Here is an 18,717-nt window from a genome sequence, read left to right as displayed (position 1 = left end):
ATACCACAATCCCATTTTTAAGTGGGTTTCTTACTGTTATTTGTGGAAACACAACAGATTGATTTTGGGCAAACTGTAAGATTGGATGCTTTGGATAATGGTTATCTATTTTTCCTGAAAAGGAGGTAACTAAAACTGCCCAATCATTAGATGCGGCTGCCAAGGTTTGAACCTGTGCAGCGGTATAAGGTACAATTAAAAGATATGGACTTTGCCCAAAGTGGGTGATTGCTGCTTTTAGACCTTTAAGGGCAAGCTGTGCAATTGCATCAGGATACCAATCTATTATTTTAGCTGGGGATACGTTTGGATGGATCCACAACAATGGCCCATTCTGCCACAAAACTGCAGTTGGCAATTGTGCTGTCTTAAAGACACACAAACTGAAAGGTTGAGAATCCTCAATACGTTGTAATTGTGCATTCTGTAAGGCCTTTTCCACTTTTTGTAAGGCCTGGTTAGCAGCTAGAGTAAGAGTCCTAGGGGAGGAGATATGAGGATCTCCTTCTAAAATACTAAACAAAGGCCTTAACTCAGCGGAAGGAATCTTTAAAAAAGGTCTAAGCCAATTAATATCTCCCAACAGCTTTTGAAAATCATTTAAGGCATGGAGGTGATCTCTTCTTATCTCTACCTTTTGGGGCACAATCTTATCTGGGGACACCACAGAGCCCAAGAATTGTCCTGTATCAGAAATTTGGACCTTTTCTGTGGCTATCTGTAAACCCCACTGACTTAAAGTTTTAAGTAGAAAAGGATATGCCTTTTGTAGCATGGTAAGGTCTTTATGGCACAGGAGGATGTCATCCATGTAAAGGAGCAAAATTAAAGAGGGGAATTGTTCCCTCACTGGCAAAAGAGCTTCTTGCACATAAAGTTGACACATTGTAGGACTATTGGACATTCCCTGTGGTAAGACCTTCCATTGATACCTCTTATCAGGTTCCATGTGATTAATAGAGGGGATGGTAAAGGCAAATCTGGGCCTATCCCTTGGACACAAAGGTATAGAAAAGAAACAATCTTTAATATCTATAATAATTAAATTCCAGCCACGTGGTAAGGCGGAAAGTACAGGGAGACCCCTCTGTACTGGGCCAAATAAGTTCATTTGCTCATTAATGGCTCTGAGGTCATGGAGCAGTCTCCACTTTCCTGACTTTTTCTTAATTACAAAAATTGGAGTATTCCAAGGTGAGGTAGATGGCTCAATATGGCCTAGTTTTAATTGTTCCTCTACCAGTTGAATCACAGCTTCCAGTTTTTCAGAGGATAGGTGCCATTGAGGAACCCACACTGGGTCCCCTGTTTTCCATGGTATGGGTCGTGCTGCCCCAATGGCCGCTAAGGAAAACCCAGACCCTGTCTGTCTTGGTTTCCATTAGGTGAGATGGGCTCTATCCTTCCCTGTTCTTGATGTCCTAACCCTTTTCCTTCTTTATAACCCATCTTTGCCATGATATTTTTTGCTTTAGCTGAATACCCTCCCGATGGGGCGTTTTCATTGGACAAAATAAGGCCCAAATGCTGCATAATATCCCTTCCCCAGAGGTTAACCGGGAGTGGGAGCACATAAGGTATGAATTTCCCTTGCTGTCCTTCAGAGGATTCCCACGTCAAGGCAACGGAGCTTATAGTGGGACATGATTGATATCCTAGGCCCTGTAATGAATGAGATGACTCTGTGGTGGGCCATGCTTTGGGCCACCAATGTGTAGAAATTATACTTTTATCTGCTCCGGTATCAAGGATGCCTTCAAACTCTTTTCCGTTGATCTTAAGGCGGAGCTTAGGTCTATCATTTAAAGATACAACCAAATAGGCAGAATCATTTCCTGAGGAGCCCATTTTCTTTATCTCAGGTCCTGCAAATTTCTCCCTGGTATTATCAGGGAGGAGCAGCAGCTGAGCTATCCTATCTCCTTTACTAATAGAAAAAACGCCTTTAGGGCTTGAGCACAGGACCTGTATTTCAGGGGAATGTTGACAATCCATAACTCCAGGGTGGACTACTAAGCCCTGCAAGGTGAGTGAACCCCGGCCGAGAATAAGGCCCATGGTTCCCGGGGGCAAGGATGGTATAGGCTCCACTGGCACTGGCTGAATACTCATTTGAGGCATTAATAGGAAGTCGGAGGCGGCACGCAGGTCCACCCTTGTGGGTCTTCCTGGGTCGCCTCTCTGACTGCTTCCTGGGTCCTGACAAACCGGTTCCCATATCTTTGAGGGCCCTGGGACCGAGGGCCCGATGACCCGTTTTTTGGCACATCAGTTGATTGACTATCAGGTGGGGGAAGAATTCTGCCCTTTATATCCCTCACAGAGCGACACTGGTCAGCTCTATGATAACCCTTGCCACACTTAGAGCAAAGAGTGAGAGTCCCTCCCTGTTTATCTGGAGCTCTGCAATCTTTCTTAAAATGCCCAGGCTTTCCGCAGTTAAAACATGTCCTCTGATCATTTCTGCTCATGGAGCGGTTCTGAGATTGGAGGATGGCGGCCGCTAAGCCTGCATTGGTGAGAGGTCCCCCAAGCTCTCGACAGACCCTGAGCCAGTCTTGTAAGCCTTTGTTCTTTCTTGGGGCTATGGCCGCTCGGCACTCCTTTGTGGCTTGCTCATAGATTAGCTGTTCTATCAGAGGCGCAGCTTGCTCTGACTCTCCAAAAATACGCTCTGCTGCCTCTGTCATTCTGGCCACAAAATCTGAGAAGGATTCCTGAGGTCCCTGGATTATCTTTGTTAACTGACCAGTGGTTTCACCTGCTCGAGAGAGCGCCTTCCAGGCCCTAATAGCCGTGGAAGAAATCTGGGCATAAGCTCCCCAATGGTAGTTTGTTTGATCAGCAGAATAAGCTCCCTGACCCGTTAACAAGTCAAAAGTCCAATCTCTCTGCTCTGGAGTCAAAGCAGCTGCGTTTGCTCGGGCCTGCGCTTGTGCAGCTTCATGCCAAAGAGCTCTCCATTCCATATATTTGCCCATACTAGGGAGAGCGGCTTTTACAACCGTTTGCCAGTCAGCAGGAGTTAGTGCCATGCCGGCAAGCCTGTCTAACTGCACCAAGGTAAAATTAGCATTGGTTCCGTATTTACGGACCGACTCGGCAATTTCTTTAATTTGTAAGTATTCTACCGGAGCGTGGACACGCCCACCCTCGGCTCCTTCAAAGACCGGAAATGCCTGTTGTATTTTCCTTTGTTCCTCTCTGGGAATGAATGAGTCTGCGCACTGCCTCTCTGCGCACTGCCTCTCTGCGCATCTCTCTGCGCATTGCTGACGCACTACGCAGGGCGGGGACTCCGCATAGGGCGGACCTTGAAGCCGACTGCCCTGAGGCCAATCAGCAAACTGGCCTTCGCCAGCCGCTTTTGGCTTTTTTCTTGACCAATTAGCTGGCTGGTAATGGGCTGCTTCTTCCTCCCAGTCTGTTTCCTCAGAGGAGAATTCTTCATCTGCTTCAGAACTACTAAGAGCTGGCTTCCTGAGCTCATCTAGTGACGAGTATCTCCTAGAGACCTCCGCTAATTGATCTTTCTTCTTTTCCCTTTTTCCTCTTTTTCTTCTAATCTCTCTCCAGGTATTCCTACCTAACCTTAACTTTTCCTCGGGTTCAAGACCCTTGGAAAGGCCTGTATACTTATTTTGTGTACCATATTTTCTCTTTGCTCCTACTCTCTCTCCCCGCTTTACTTCTGATAGCTTGTCCTGAATTTCCTCTAGAATTTTCAGCCCTATCTTAATCACTTGATAACATGTGAAAAGGAACAAAAGGGCTCCTAACACCAGAAAAAATTCAAGGCCAAACATATTCCACTTTACTTCTGATAGACTGTCTTGAATTTCCTTAGAAAGTTCAAGGCCAGGCTTACCTCGTAAAGCTGTACTCACTGGTACTCTCGTTCCCCAGCTGAAAAGTTCTGAATTCATACAGTTGAATCCTTCTTAACAGTCTGCTTTACGGGAACCTTTATTACCGCGACCCGCAGTTCTGGTTCTGGAATGAGGGATCTTCCTTGCGCCAGTCCCGAGTTTTTTCTCGTCCCGGAATTCGGCACCAATTGTTATTAGACGCGTTCTCACGACCGGCCAGGAAAGACACAACAAACCAGAATCTTCTGCGGCAAAGCTTTATTGCTTACATCTTCAGGAGCCAGAGTGCAAGAAGCAAGAGAGAGCGAGAAGCAAGAGAGAGAGAAAACGAAACCCCGTCCCTATTAAAGAGAATTCTCCTTCGCCTAGGACGTGTCACTCCCTGATTGGCTGCAGCCCATCGGCCGAGTTGACGTCACGGGGAAGGCAGAGCACATGGAGTGAAGAACCACCCTCGGCACATGCGCAGATTATTTGTTTACCACTTAGAACACAGCTGTCAGCGCCATCTTGTAACGGCGAATGTGGGCGCGGCTCCCAACAAAAAAGATTTCTTCTAGTTTTTGAGATTATAATAAAATTACAACACTTCTCACTTCCCTTCCCCCTCCAAACCCTCCCACCTACCTCTCTTGCTCCCTTTCAAATTTATGGCCTCGTTTCCCATTAATTGTTGTTACACACATGGAGGACCAGGGAGTCTGCTATGAGATTGTGTCTCCTAGGAATGTCAGGAGGTCATAAAATCTCCCAACATGACTGCCTAAACATGGCAGAACAAGAACGATGACAGACATGCTAAAGAGGCCCGGACAGTACACGACGTTTTGTATCCTTTTATTATTCATCTCTCTTCAATCCCTCTGCATTCACCCCCATCTCCAAGGCTTCATTCATCAGAGAGAAGGGTTCATCTTACACTTTGGTGTCTACACTTCATCAAGCACACTCTCTTTTTCAGCCTTTGCTAGCCTGAGCCTCCTTGGTTTCTCTGGGGCTAGGAGAGCCCCTAGTTCCAAGACTCAGTTTCAGACCAGGCCAGTTCCTGACGTGAACCGAGAACAAGCTCCGGATTCCTTGAGACTTCAACGCCTCAGCCTTGCAGTACCTCGGGTGGCTTCTGCGCATGCACATGCGACAGTCAGGGTGTCCCAGCCTCATTTAAACCCTAGCTCCCCGGCCAGAACGACTCGGGCAACTCACCAGCACTAGGACGCCCCGCCCCGGTTGTGGGAGGGGCTGAGGGTGGCTGAGACACTCAGAATGCTGGGGTTCCCCAGCTGTGTCGCCCATGTGGCCGTCTGGAGGGCAGCAGGAGTAGCCGCCCGCGGAGACCACGTCTCACAGTCCTCAATGTGCCAGCGGAAAATGCAGGTTGAGTCAGTCTGGCCTCAAGGTCACCGTGACCTACCAGGAGCCAGTTGTGGGCGAGTTCCCTGGCTGCTTCGCAGTCCTCTACACTGGAGAATGAGGGAGTATGCCTGACTTCAGCTCTAGCGAGAACTTCTTGGGGTTTTTTGTTGTTGTTGTTGTTGTTTTAAAAGATTTTATTTATTTTTTATACATGAGTGCAGATAGCAAGAACTTCTTAAACCTGGGCGTTGCATAGAAGGTTGCAAACAATGTTTAATAATGTGAAGGAAAATAAAAATGATAAACTTTTTTTAAAGTTATATGAATGTAAGAAAAAGCAAAGGGCATTAATTAGCAGCGTTAGTGAGTTGTTGGTCACACCGACTTGCTGGCTTTTAAATGGCTAAACAGCCAGGGCTTTTATAAAGTCTATTTGCTTCCTGGGCTTTCTGTCAGCTCTTTCCATGCCATGAGCTATCAACGTTTAGTTGTTGAGATAGAGAACAAGTAGGGAGTATGGGATGAGGAGCAATCGCAATGGCTGCTGGACTGTGGAATCACTCACTGTGTTGGGTAATCCATGGCTGGAAGGAGATAGAAAGGAGATGGTGAGACACAAAGATAAACAACCCAATCCAAGTTATCCAAAATTAAGAAGCAGTTAAATTAGAAGGCTGGACTCAGGGCGGACATATTGGTCTCAGAGGCTTCCCAGCACAGGGGTCTAAAGTTCATTGTCCTGAGTGGCTCAAACACAGGAGTGAGCTGATGACATTGTGACTTACACTCTCCCTCACACAAGCACTTGGAACTCCAGCAGACAGAGAAAAGTACCCCTGGAGTAGCTATCTACCTGGGTCATAAGGCTATAGACCCACTGGCTTTCTCCAGCTTTGAGGCACCTCTGGATGTCAACAACCAGGAGAGGAGTTTAGACAGGTCCCATCCATGACTTGCAGTGGGATGTCTCTTTTTTGAGGCAGCCCTCAACTTTTTGTATCAAGACCAGATTGCTCACTTATTTATTTAGTGTGTGGAGATGGAGTCCAGGGCCTCATACAAACTCAGCCATGCTCAGCCACGGAGCTACAACCTGAGATAGTTTTCCCCTAGTAATTCATTTTCTGTTGTTGTTTTTATCCTGGTATGTGTATCATTTAAACACACTGCTGGTATCTTATCTTCTTTTCTTTTGTCATTTAGGTCCTTCCTTCTGTCTGAGTAGCAGTCAGGCTGGACTCCCTGGGAGGTCTGGGCAGTATCCTCCTGTTTGTGGATGGCGAATTTCCATGCTTCTTGCCACTGACATTTCCTTAGCTGAATGCTTTTGTTTTTAAGAAAGTCAGACTGTATACATGCGGTATCTATCATTTACAAACAGTGCCTCCTAAAAGTTAAACTTTAGGTGCTGGAGAGATGGCCTAGTCATGTTCTTCCCGGGGACGTAAGTTCAGTTCCCAGCACCCACCTTGGACACTCACAGTCTCCTGTAATTCTAGCTCCAGGCAATCCATTACCTTCCTCTGGCCTCCTCCACACATGTGATATACACATACACAAATACAAACAATAAAAAGGAATCTTCAAAAAAATTACAACTTTGGGGCTTAGAGATATGGCACAGTGATTAAGAGCCAGTGCTCTTAACTACTTTTGCAGAGACCCAGGTTCAATCCCCAACAACCACTTGGTGGCTTACAACCACCTGTAACGCCAATTCTAGGGAGTCTGATGCCCACTACTGTTTTCTGCAGGCACCAGGCATGCACAAATTGCTTGAACATACATGCAAAACACCATAATCATAAAACAAGGCTTCTCTTGTTTTATGGGTGTCTTGGAACAGTCTGTAGACTAACTAGGCTAGCCTTGAATTTAGAAATCCGCCTGCTTCTGTCTCCCAAGTGCTGGGATTAAAGACGTGTGCAACCACCACCCATCAAAACAAAGTATTTTTAAGATTACACTGTTGTTGTTGGCAGTTTACTGTGCTAAAGTGTTTTTGTTTGTTTGTTTGTTTGTTTTTGTTTTTGTTTTGTTTTGTTTTTTCGAGACAGGGTTTCTCTGTGTAGTCCTGGCTGTCCTGGAACTCACTCTGTAAACCAGGCTGGCCTCGAACTCAGAAATCCGCCTGCCTCTGCCTCCTCAGTGCTGGGATTAAAGGCGTGCACCACTATGCCCGGCTATTAATAAGGGCACACTTTCCCAGGCAGGAGATAGTAGAGCCCAGCAATTGTGTCCAAAAGCAAGTTGATTTTTTTGTTTTTGTTTTTGTTTTTGTTTTTTTTTTCAAGACAGGGTTTCTCAGTGTAGTCCTGGTTGTCCTGGAACTCACTTTGTAGACCAGGCTGGCCTCGAACTCAGAAATCCTCCTGCCTCTGCCTCCCAAGTGCTAGGATTAAAGGCGTGCACCACCACGCCCGGCTCCTGTGCTAAAGTTTTTGTGTCTCAATAAACTTGCTGCCTTTTGATGTTTATTGAGAGTTCCTCTGTATAGCCAATATGTAATCAGTGTTTGTGAATATTGCGTGAGCGCTGGGAAGTTCTCAAGTCTTACATAAAGTATGCTTGTAGACCATAAGCTTCTGGCAACACAGTAACATATATGTCCTTCTTAGACTCAAATAATGGAGCTGGGTAATGGTGGCACACACCTTTAATCCCAGCACTTGGGAGGCAGAGGCAGGTGTTTTTCTGAGTTCTAGGCTAGCCTGGTCTACAGAGTGAGTTCCAGGACAGCCAGGACTATACAGAGAAACTCTGTCTCAAAAAAACCCCAAAAACCAACAAACAAACAAACAAAAAATTGAAGACACAGTAAGCTCCCCTCCCCTACTCCACTGCCTAGGGCATGGTTCTTCACAGATATATCCTACTCTTTATAGTGGCTGAACCCTAGAGACCCCTAAAGTCATCAGCTTTAAGCCATACTTTGTCACCTGGATCAAGCAGAGTATCCATTTTGCCCCAGGCTAGTGTCTAAAATTTCTTCAGCAGATAGTTGATCTCAGATGTCCAGAAGTTTACTGGATTATGCAAGAAAGCATTATTCCTTAGCTTTGGGCTCTGTAGTAGTTACTTTTTCTTGCTGTGATCAAACACCACGACCAAAAGTGACTTAAGGAAGGAGCTTATTTTGGCCTATGGTTCCAGAGGGAATAGTCCATAATGGTAGGAGAGGCGTGGCACCAAATGGCTGAAGCAGAAGGCTGAAAGATAGCATCTTCAGTCACGCTCAGAAAGTAGGAACTGGGCATAGGTGAGGCTATAAAAATCTCAAAACCCCATCGACTACTTCTTCAGCAAGATTCTGTCTCCTAATGATTCTATAGTTTCCTCAAACAGTACCACCTACAGGGGACCAAGTGCTTACATACAGGAGCCGATAGAGGCCATTTCTCATTCAAACCACAGCAGCCTCTCACTCAGGGTCTCAAACATGATACAACTGCAGGCAGCACTGTCCCTCAACCCCAGCATCGATTCCCACCAAAGGTTCTTAAAGGAAAAAAAAAAAGCTCACATGACAACGGATGTATATGAACAAACTTTCGTGCTGGACGAGATGGGAGGCGGCTTCACTGACTATGTCGGTTAAAGCAGGGTTATTTATGGCTCTCACTGGGGCTTATATATTTCTTTTGAACTTTCATTTTTTTATGCTCTGTGCTAGTTGGCTTCCCATTGCTTTGACAAAAACATCCATATGGTTTATTTTTGCCCAGACAGATGCCTCAGTCCATGGCTTCTTGGCTCTGTCACTCTGGGCCTGAGGCAAGGCTGAACATCCTGGAGGGGACTATGCTCCAAACCAGAGCTGCACACCTCTTGGCACATGGTAAACAAAGAGCAAGAAGAGGCCAGGGTCCCACTGTCACCTTCGAGGACCCTATCTCCAATGACCTCATGTCCTCCTAGGTCTCAGTTCAAAAAGGTTGTACCACAGCAGCACCACATCTGGCACTAGGCTTTAACACTAGCCTTTGGGACACTTCCTATACTAAAAGTGTTAGCGAGGTTTCTGTTGCCGTGATAAAAGATTTTGAGGAGGAAAGGGTTTACTCGGTTTATAGGTCATCAGGGGTAGCCAAGGCAGGAACTGAAGCAGAGACTGTGGAGGAACACTGTCTATTGACTTGCTATTCATGGCTTGCTTAGCCTGCTTTCCTATACACCCAATGCTTCCCAGGGAGGGGGTGGGGTTAGAGGGTGGAGGGCGGTCTCACTGTCCTTAGGAGGCTGGCTCCTCCCACATTAATCAGCAATCAGGCTTGCCTACAAGCAATCTGATAGAGGCATTCTCTCAATGGAGATTTCTCTTTCCAGATAACTCTAGTTTAGGTTAAATTGACAAGAAAACAACCTGGGTGCTAACTGTGGTTTCTGCCTCCACCAGAAGTCTGTTAAATATCCAACTGCAATTACATTTTGTGGCAGTTTCTTGTATCATAACATCTTTTATTTTACACATTTTTTATTTTGTCTTGTTTTTTGTTTTTTGTTTTTTTCCGAGACAGGGTTTCTCTGTGTAGCCCTGGCAGTCCTGGAACTCACTTTGTAGACCAGGCTGGCCTCGAACTCAGAAATCCATCTGCCTCTGCCTCCCAAGTGCTGGGATTAAAGGTGTGTGCCACCACCGCCCGGCTTATTTTACACATTTTAATGGAATAATATTTTACATATAGGAAGGATCATGGGAAACTTTCAAGAGGAGTGCTGCCCTCACAGATTTCTTCCTCTTTGTAATACTGTTGTTATACGTATCACAATGCCACATAGTTATAATTACCCTGCATGCATGTTAGGTCTCAAAGAACCCCGGGATAAATGACTGAGGTGCCCATTTAACATATCAAAGCAGACTCCAGTGCCAGTCTCCCTTGGTCCCTAAAAGTACCCTTTACAGAGTCATCCTGGTTGGCATACCCCTCCTCCTCTCTCAACCACACCTAGGAGCAGTCATGTGCTCATTTTGTTGTTCAGCTGGTGCTGAAATCTAATGTATGTACGGGTCGTTTGTTTCCTTTGCTGTTCTGTACAACAGCTGAAGGTGTAATGCTATTGTGTGTGGTAGCCAAAGACTGCCATTCAAGACCACGGGAACCTAAGGTAACCATTTAGGTAGTGGGTAAGTCTCCGTCATTTTAGTTGACACGTGAGCCATTTGGATTATACTTCCTACTCTTACTTATTCTTCTCAGATCTCTGATGATATTGCTGGCTCACTGTTACTTTATGTCAACGGCAGCAAGCAAAACAATTTCCTCCCCAAAGTAGTCACTGTCTATTTAGTTCACACCGAAAGAGACTATTCCTTTATTTAAAGGAACTTGCTTTGCGCCGGCTGTTCTCCATAGTCAACCACCTGTGTCTCACGGTAAATGACTAGAATCTAGAAGGAAAAGATGTGAAGTTTCAGTTGTAAAGGTCTAAGAAAGTAATTCAAGGTATGTAAAGGCCTGAGGATAGGAAAGCTTAAGTAAACAAGTTATACAGGTCTAAGACTGTTTCAAATGTCTTCCACTCTCACGATGTTATTGCTATATTAAGACTTCAAATGATCAGTCATTGAAACTATTCAGTGGAGTTCTGGTAAGCTATTAATCTAGCCCTGGTAAAACACTGCTATATTATCATTATCCCAAGTCCAACATTTTAAATTTCCTTTGGTTGTCAGAAAGTATAGAGTTAAAAGTGCTTCTTAATCATGCTAAAAAACCCATCTCTGTCTAGTCTACATATCCATCCCTCTGGAAAGAATGTTCAAGCTTTTAACCCAGAATCTATTTTTGGGGTCCGCAAGCAAGCTTTTGCTATCACGCAGAGGTATGAGACTATTGCCTTTTCTACAATGTGCACTTTAGTACAGATTACAAAGAATGGTAATGCTAATATGTCTAAAATTTTTATCGACTTTGAAAACGTAAAAAAAAAAAAAAATCATGTAAGCTTCCGGGTATTGACTTGGAGCCACTTCCTGAAGGCCAAATGGACTCCAGATAAGCATTCCTGTCAATCAAAAGCCTGTGTTTCCCCATCTGCCTATTCCTAAGGGTGAGATAGCTCTCTCTTTTCTGGTCTTGGGACTCCTCTATACCCCTCAACTACCAGGACCTCAGGCTTGAAAATTACAAAGATAAAATAGAAAATCCCTTAAGCTCCTTAACTTTAACTTTCTGTCTCTAGTCTATATTTTCCCAGAGGATTTCCAATCACCCAAACACTGCTCCAAAACTGCTCCAAATGTGTCATCTAGATGCATCTGATAGAATTTCCCACCAGCCTGAGCTGCTTCAAAAAAAAAGCATCCTGGACCGCTTCAAAGAGGCTTACTTAGCCCTGGGTGGTCCGACATCACAGACTGTTCCAAAGCCGCCAGCACTTCCCCAGCCTGAGGTGGTCCTAGAAAACCAGGGCAGCTAGTGAAACAGATGTCCTCCCAGCCTGCCTCTCTCTCCTTGCTCTCTGGCCTTTATCCAGCCTTCCTGGGCCACAACACCCGATGCCCAATTTCAGCAGGAAGGAGTTTCAGAAGAGATTACGTTGCCCTTTATCATCAACAAAAGGCTAGAATGGCAAGCCTCAAAGAAACCTGGGACAAATTGCTAACCAGAGGTGCCTATTTAACATATCAAAGCCGACTCCGGCCATCAGTCTTCCCAGTCCTCATTCTTGTTACAGATTTATCCTGGCTGGTGTGCCCTGCCCCTAGCCTCAAACTTCCCAGCCCAGGGCTGGGCTTCCCTCACCCGCAATCCTCTGCTCCCCAATAACCTCAGGCATTTTGGGTTCTCACTTGTTGTCTTGGTTCTGCTGCTTTCCTGGTTCCTGGCCTTGGTCTCCTCTCACCCCCTATCCTCATGGCCTAGTTCAGTCTGGTGACCCCATTTGTTCTGGACCCTTCCAGATGCTTCTGGCTGTTCTGTCTGACCCTTCTATCTACAAGAGCTCTTCCCTTCAACCATATCTTGGGGTAGTAATCATTGCTGGGTTCAGACCAGGGACAAGGGACTGAGGTACATATTTTGCATACCAAAGCAGACCTGGCCTCCAAGTTCTCCCAGCACCCTCAGTCCCTACCTGGCATACCCTACCCTTTCCCCAGAGGCTCTTGACTATATAATCCAGGTGTTATGGTCTCTTTCCCCATTTTTCCTTCTCTCCGTGCACACACTTACTCTTTCTCTTCCCCATGCCCCCCTCTCTCCCTTCCCCTGGTGACTTCCTTGGCCTCCTTCCTTGTGGCCAGTAAACTTTCCAGAGAAACCTCTGTGTGTGTGTGTGTGTGTGTGTGTGTGTGTGTGTATACATTTCAATCCGGCTTGAGTTGACTCATGTGACTGGTGGAGAAATAACCTATCAGTCATGTCCTTATTTTTCCATTCAGTATATGTCAGGCTTTGCTTAAGGATGGGAAAATTAAATACTTTTAGGAGATTTTCGTAGTTCTGCAAACATTCTGTAGTGTACTCCCACAGACACGGTTAGATGTAACCTACTATTGGTTGCCTGGGATGGCCTGCTGCCTCTCAGTTTCAAATTCACACAGCATGTTATTGTACTGAATACTGTAGGCCACACTACACAGTAATACGAATTTGTGAGAGAGAACATAGAACAGTGTGGTAGAAATACTCTATAAGAGATCAACTCTGGCTGATGAGATGGCTTAGAGAGGGAGGGAGCAAGCTACCAAGCCTCATATTAGATTGACCGTGGAAATTCACTTGGTGGAAGGTAGTACCTGGCTCGCACAAGGTGTCCACTGACCCTATACATACACGCCATACATTCATGCCCACACACTCATTTACACATAAGTAAATGAACGGAATTTAAAAATCAAAAGAAAAGAATAAACAGGGACCCACCAATGCAGGCACACAATGCTAGATGCCTACAGGGCTGGGAGGTTCGGGGCTGGTCAGAAAAGGACTCTTTAGAGAGTCCTTCAGGCCTTGATCAGGGACGCCCATGCAGGATGCTTAGGATACAGGAGATTCAAAAACATTCTTCTTCAATAGTAAAGTTTTCCTTTCAGGAACCTTTTGATTTTATAAACTTTAAAGATTTAAAGAAAGAATTTTGACCCGCTTTTAATAATAAATACTAGCTTAAAACACAAACACAGCTGTGCAACTGCATCTGCTGCTTTGTATCTGCATTTTGTAAACTGTTTCCTTTTTTTTTTTCTTTTTAAATAATTTGAACATTTTTCTGCTAGGAACTAAAACACACACACACACACACACACACACACACACACACACACACGCACACACACACACAGACATGCACACACTCGCACATGCACACATACACATCTGGGCCTCCGAAAGGTCAGGGCTTTCATTGTCTTCCTTACTACACCTCATTCCTCTGAAGGTATTTGGGGACAGCAGCTTGCACAGAGCTGCCCCCCTCTCTTATGGCTGTGTCTTCTGGTATATCTCCTGAGCCCAAAAACTGTCTTACTGCTTTTTTTTTTTTAAATAAGCAGGAGGAAAACTCTGTAGAGTAACGATATCAAGTACAGCAGAACGACTCCCTCAACTACAGCCCGACCATATCAATGAGTGTGATAGCCTGTGCCCCATGCCATTGATTCCAAGTGCAGTGTGCTTGTTTACAGCAGCCTTGCTACACACTGTGATACCTCTGATCTCAGGGAGCTATAAGACTCTGTCACCTCCATTACAGTCTAGGGGACCACCATTGTATGTGTGACCCACCATTGTCTGGACTGTTCACAGAACAGGGCTGTAACTTTCTGCCTTTTAAAGAAGATGAGAGGAGGAAGGAGGGCGTGTGTATGTGTTTACAGTTTCTGTTCTAGGGGTCCTACTTGTGTGTAGCTCTCTCCCTTGTTCCTGCAGATGCTGGGTCCACTCAGGGATAATGTACGTCCACACCCAAATTCAGCTTTACTGCCACCTACCTTCCTGTGATGCCACAGGGAAACACACTGTGTCCTGTGCTCTATGTCCAGCTACACAGGGTGTGCATATTGTCTTACACAGACTTTTCTTAAATAAGCTATGAGAAAAGCACTCTCTATAATGTCTCTTATAATTACACAAGTTACTTACAAAATCACCAGTATTGATGCAATAAATGATTGTTATCTAATCATATTACAAAGTCACTGGTTTCCTCAAGACATACTTCCGTTAGTCCTTTTTATAAGCAAAGAAGTGTTTTCTGCTAACAGTACCATCTGACCAATTTTTTTTTAATTTTTAAAAAGGTTTATTTATTTATTATATATAAGTATACTGTAGCTGTCTTCAGACACACCAGAAGAGGGCATCAGATCTCATTACAGATGGTTGTGAGCCACCATGTGGTTGCTGAGATTTGAACTCAGGACTTCAGAAATAACAGTCAGTGCTCTTAACGGATGAGCCATCTCTCCAGCCCTGACCAATTTTCTTTATTTTCATCTTCACCCTTGAAAGGTGGCCTCTGTCTGTCAGGTTCACGGTTGACAGTTTCTCTTTGAGCAGCTTAAGTGCACTATTTCCTTTTGGCTACCATAATTCCCCATAGGAAGTCAGCTGTTAATTTCTGTTTCTTTGGAAGCTACAGTATTTTTTTTTTCTGGCTGTTTTCAGGCTTTTCCACTCGTCCTCGGCTTCCAGTGTGTCTTGCTGTTCATATACAGTGCCCTGTATTGTCTGTGGATCTCATAGCTCACCATGATTCGAGGTTGCTGAGCGTCTTGAATTTGTTTTGTCTTGAATCAACTTTGGAAGTTTCCAGTCTTCATTTTTTCTTTTTTCCAGGATGTGCTTGCTGGTTTGCTTATCGGGCTCACACATACCTTCGAGGATCTATTGGCTTTTCTCTGCATTTGTTGGCTGTGCAGAGGGCTGTTTTCGAGCTATAGCACCTTTCTTCTGTACTGTTGAGACCATCTAGAACAGTTTGATTTCCATCAAATTCCAGCATTTCCATTTAAAAGATTTTGCTCTTTATTGTGATTGAAACTATTCTCAGGGTCACATCCTGGACCACAACAAGCCAGGTTTGGACACTTGTCCTTGATAAGCTCAATAAAACAGCAAAATTAATGGTGAAATAGAAGAAAAGTAGCGTTATTTCATGTGGTCACACTGGGATGAGAGATCCAGTGACCTTAAGTCCATCTTTAGGGTCCTGAAGTAAAGTTGAGGTTTGCCGAGTGCCACAGACATGCATATTTAGGCAGTTCTGGTCAAGTGTAGCCATGCCTATTGTCCACCCCTCATTGACTCTTCTAAAAGGTGGTCCAACAAATTATAAATCTGGTTCCTGGATAAAAGTACTCCACCCCTGTTGGGCTGGTATAGGTTTTAGGTTTTCTCTTCTCCCACTTCAGACTCCTGGGGGATTTTGGTTTTAATAGCCTGAGAGCCAGAGTAATGGACACAGCATCCCTTTGCAACATCCTCATCCCTACAGGGCTGGATTCAGTGTTTTCTTTCTGGTGTGTGTAGTCATGCTGCTTTGTAAATAACTTCTTTCCATTTCCATTTATTTTCATAAACAGAAATAGCATCGATGATTGCATATTAATTTTCTATGTAGAAGCTTCATTAATTTGTTTATTTAATTTCATAAATTTGTTCATAATTATGAGAGCAACCACTGGTTCTCAGCTTGATAGGATTAGGAACCAATGAAGAGACAAACCACTGGGAATGTGTGTGAGGGATTATCTGTTACTCTTCATGGGTACTGATAGGGTTTGATTCATGCTAATTAAATAAACAAAAGAAAAAATGTCGGACACAGTAGGCAGCAATAGGTAACAGACTTTATTAAAATGAAGAAACACATACACATACATGCAGGAACATACACACACACACATGTGTATGCATGTAAGTGTGTGTGTGACCAAACAGAGAGAGGACTTAAGTTGAAATCCTTTTTTTTTTCTCAAATAGGGTTAAGAGTTTATGTGGGGCATTGGGCTATGCACAGACAGTCTGGTTTCCAGTCGAGTTGACGTTTGAACCCCAGGACCCGGTGGTGATAATTCACCTACATGGGACAGAAGGAGTTCTCTCATGTCTCCTGGAACTCTGGCTCCTGTCGAAGTTACCGCCCCCCACAGCTTCCACAGTAGAAGTGTGTGGCTAGCAGTCATGTAGGCAAAGTCCCAAGCTTCAGACCTTCAGGCTAGATTCATCCCCAGTTACCTAGCAACAGAAAAGATAGCAACATACTTTAAAAAGGGCTGTTTGGCCCTTCCTTGCTCTCTCACTCCTCTCTCCCCTCTTTGTTGTCTCCTCTCCTCTCTTCCTCTCACTCCCTCTTATTCTCTAGCCTTTCTTCTCTCTCTCTTCTTTCCTCTTGGCTATGGCTAGTCTCTCTCTTTTCTACCTTCTCTCTTTCCCCCTGGCTTTCTACAATAAAGCTCTAAAACCATAGAGAGTCTCTGCTCTGATCAAGGCCCACTGTGCTTGGAGTATGGGATAGGCTTTCTCCTAATGAGCCATTTCTAATCTCCCGGTGTAAGGCTCCAGCCAAAGTCCGCTGAGCTCACTCTCTCCCGTGTGGGAACCTCTCTTCCCTCAGCCCTCTCTTCTAAAACCCAAGGCTAGAGGGTGTAACTCCCAGGCCCCTTTTGGTTTCGGGAGCTGCCCCTTGTCTACCCGCCCCTGTTGAGTGGGTCAGAGGCTTAGATGCCCACCTGGGGCCCAGTGGAAAGCATCTGGCAGCCCTCCCGCGTCTGTCTGCCCAAAGCATAGGAGGAACTCTGGCTGGACATGAGCTCTCCTCCCTCCCCCCTCTTTCCCCAGGCCCCTTTTTAGTTCCCACACTTTTGAGTGGTTTTGGTGGCCTGAAATGGGTCTCCTTCCCCTTGGCTGGTTAGCTTAAACAGAGATTGAAGAGTTGATAGTTTCCAAGAGCTTCAAGTAACTGTGTTCAGGACCCGCCTTATCTGACCAGCTTGGTATGTTCAGCTGGAAGAAGAGTCATACTGACAGGAGCAAAAGCCCACTAGGCCTGTGTCTCAGACTTAGTGGCTGAGGAAGAAGTGAGGACCTTGCCACCCTCTTATCTATCTGTGGCCCCTTCCCATCTCTCTGCCTGTCAGGAATCAGTGTAGTTCTTGGTCCCTGTGTGTGGAATAGGTTGAGTTGGAAGACCCACACCAAGTGTAGGTATCACTCCATGGGCTAGAGTTCTAGAAATTTAGATTCTAGCATCAAAAGAACACTAGCTGAGTCTAGGCCTTTTCTTTTTCTTTTTGTTCCCTCACCCCCACACCACCACTTACCTCTGTAGAGACAGAGTCTCTCTGCAGAACCCTGGCTGTCCTGGAACTTACTGTGTAGATCAGGCTGACCTTGAACTCTCAGAGTTCTGCCTATCTCTGCTTCCCCAGCACTGGGACTCTGAGCCTATGGAGTCTATTGCTATTCAAACCACCACACCCCCTTCTTTAGATTTGTTTTGTCAGGCATTTTGTCAGAGCAATGTGTAAACTAATCAATACACTAATATCACTGTAATTCTAATGTCTGTCAGATTCATGAACTAGTCCACCACTGGCAGCTGAGGGTGAATTATTTTCGCCATTCTATTTTTATCATTACTTCCTTCAGTTGGTCAGACATATTTTGATCACTGGTTTGAAATCTTCATTGTATGTGATGTCTGGTCATTGTCACAAATCTTACCCTGGTGTGTCAATTATGCTTTCTGATTCTTTGAATGTTTCAGAATGTTTTGCTGGGGACTCGGTAGCATACTCTGGCAGCTGTGGGTGCTAGGTCCCTCCTCCCAACAGAGCTATTATTTTCGTCTTTATTTGTGTGTTGAATGGCTGGATTGCCTTAGTGAGAGTCTATTCACTGCTCTCTTGTTCCTAGTGGCCAACATTTCACATCGCTCTTCAGCACAGAGAAGGCAGCCCTACACATAAAGCAATTACCACGCTCCAGCTATAGCAGTTGGCTGCCCACACTTTGTCTATGGCATCTTCCTCAGAGCACATCCAGGAGTTAGGCCCCATTAATTGCTCACTGATTGCTAGGCTGTTCTCAACAGTGCTATTTGGCATAAATGGCTCCACAGTGAAACCCAAACCCAACTGCTATCCATGAAGGAGCTGTTCGGGAGGTCAGCTTTGTGTTTTGTTCTCTTCCAAGGGCCTCGTTCTTTGAATCTCTCCTAGAAAGCGGGGGTGAGGGGACCAATGGTGTCCATCCTTCTCTGTAGGTGGCACCCACATTTTAGGAGCTCAGTTGGATTGATGTGGCTGATAGCTTTGGATTTTCTCACATGTGTCTCTCTGCTCTCCTCAGAGCACCTTGCCCAAAGCAGAGTCTTTTTTTTTTAAGATTTATTTATTTATTATATATAAGTACACTGTAACTGTCTTCAGACACACCAGAAGAGGGCATCAGATCTCATTACAGATGGTTTTGAGCCACCATGTAGTTTCTGGGAATCGAACTCAGGACCTCTGGAAGAGCAGTCAGTGCTCTTAACTGCTGAG

Source organism: Mus musculus, chromosome 7 (genome assembly GCF_000001635.26).
Source record: "Mus musculus strain C57BL/6J chromosome 7, GRCm38.p6 C57BL/6J".
NCBI lineage: Eukaryota > Metazoa > Chordata > Mammalia > Rodentia > Muridae > Mus > Mus musculus.
The sequence above is the reverse complement of the archived record's forward strand: the minus strand, read 5'-3'. Positions refer to the sequence as shown.